This window comes from Mobula hypostoma, chromosome 14, assembly GCF_963921235.1.
Source record: "Mobula hypostoma chromosome 14, sMobHyp1.1, whole genome shotgun sequence".
NCBI classification, from domain to species: domain Eukaryota; kingdom Metazoa; phylum Chordata; class Chondrichthyes; order Myliobatiformes; family Myliobatidae; genus Mobula; species Mobula hypostoma.
The window spans coordinates 54299112-54301407 of NC_086110.1; positions in this window are offsets into that span (position 1 = coordinate 54299112).

Below are 2296 nucleotides of genomic sequence, written 5' to 3' on the forward strand. Positions count from 1 at the left end.
TTAAGACATCTTTGTTGACTGTATTGATCTTGGAAGCAGTTGTGCTTTTTAGCTGTAACAAGCTGGAACGGGAGTATTTAATCGTATCCATTGAGAGTTCTGCTGCTACTCAAGTCACCCCTTGGTGCCCCGGAAGTCTGATTCTGATTCTGAGCAAAGGACTGCAAGGGACAACATTGTTCATCTGCAAGGTAAGAATGCATGAAGAGTAGGGAAAGATTTTAAAGCAGCATCAACTTTGTGGACCCTATACAAATTACAGGGGAGGAGATGTTTGCTGTCCTGAAGCAAGTTAGCATGGATAAACCCCCAGAGCCAGGCAAGGTGTTCCCTCGGAGCCTGTGGGAGGCAAGTGCAGAAACTGCCGGAACCCTAGCAGAGATATTTAAATCATTCTTAGTGACAGGCGAGATACCAGAGGTTTGGAGAATAGCCAATGTTGTTCAGCTGTTCAAGAAAGGCTCTAAAAATTATCTGGTAAATTATAGGTTGGTGAGGCTAACTTCAACAGTGGGAAATTTATTGGAAGGTATTCTGGTACCTTATTGGATAATAATTCTTATTGGATATATCAGTACTTGGATAGACATGGACTGATTAAGGATAGTGAGCATGGCTTAGTGCATAGTAGGTCATGTCTAACCAATCTTATAGAGTTTTTCAAGGAAGTTACCAGGAAAGTGGATGAAGGCAAGGCAGTGGATGTTGTCTACATGGATTTTAGCAAGGCATTTGACAATGTCCTGCATAGGAGGTTGGTCAAGAAAAAACAAAAAGGAAACCTTAACAGATGCTTTACACAGATCCGACACCTCTTCCGAGCCAAAGCCTGTCACTTCTACTCTCACTACTGGCCTACTCCTGTACAATGGCCGCTCCACTTATCCCTTCTGTACATTTATTTAGTTGGTAGAGCTCTGTCAACGCCGTTGATAGGCCACCTACAGTGGCAAATACTCTCAAATCTCCCTTTTTAAATAACTGCCACCAACCTGCAAGAAATCCCTCTTGGTAGAGCTTTGTTGAAGCCGCTGATAGGCCACGCACAATGGTTTAGTGGTTTAAATCAGTGGTTTAACCCAGATAAATGTGAGGTTTTGCATCACAGTAGGGCAAATGAAAGGAGACAGCACACTGTTAAGGACCTTGCCCTTGCTGAACAGAGAAACCTTGGGATCCAAGTACATAGCTCCTTGAAAATGGCTACCACAGGTCGATAAGATGGTTAAAAAGATTATGGAATGCTAGCTTTTATTAGTTGAGGCATTGAGTTCAAAAGTCAGGAGGTTATATTGCAACTTTATAAAACTCTGATTAGGCCACATCAAGAGTATTGCATACAGTTCTTTTCTCCCCACTATAGGAAGGTTGTTGAGGCTTTGGAGAGGATGCTACCTGGTTTGGAGAGTATGTTCTATAATGAGAGGCTGGATAAACTTGGGTTGTTTTCTCTGGAGCATCGGAGGCTGAGGGGAGATCTGATAGAGGTTTACAAGGTTATGAGAGGCATAAATAGAATGGATAGAGTGTCTGTTTCCTAGGGTTGATATGTCTAATACCAGAGGGCACACATTGAAGGTGCGAGGTGGTAGGTTCAAGGGGGATGTGAGGGTTAAGTTTTGTACTCTGGGAGTTGTGGATGCCTGGGATGTGCTGCCTGGTATAGTGGTAGAGATATAACACCTCTTGGTATTAGAGGCTTTTAAGAGACATTTGGATAGGCATATGGATGTAAGGAAGATGGAGGGATATGAACATGGTGTAGGAGATCGGGTGTTTTTGATTTGCTTTTTAGCTGGTTCAGCACAACTTTATAAAGATATTATCAGACTAAGATGAAAACTAATCTTCTACACGTTCCTCTATGAGGGACATAACCAGGTGGCTTAGGAACAGTCACATCAGCTGTGATCTAATGGAAAGTCCCAAGCTTTTTAAACCCTTAACATATAAAAATATTTCCTGACTTCATCCCTGAAACGTTTGGCTCTAATGTCTAGTTTACATACTGTCATTCTGAAAAGTTTCTCCATTGTGGCCCAACGAGTCTGTGGTGGCCAGTGCTGTTGTGTTTGCTGTTGTGTGCTGGGGCAGCAGGCTGAGGGTAGCAGACACCAACAGAATCAACAAACTCATTCGTAAGGCCAGTGATGTTGTGGGGATGGAACTGGACTCTCTCATGGTGGTGTCTGAAAAGAGGATGCTGTCTACGTTGTCTCCCATCCACTACATAATGGATTGGTTGGGCACAGGAGTACATTCAGCCAGAGACTCATTCCACCGAGATGCAACACAG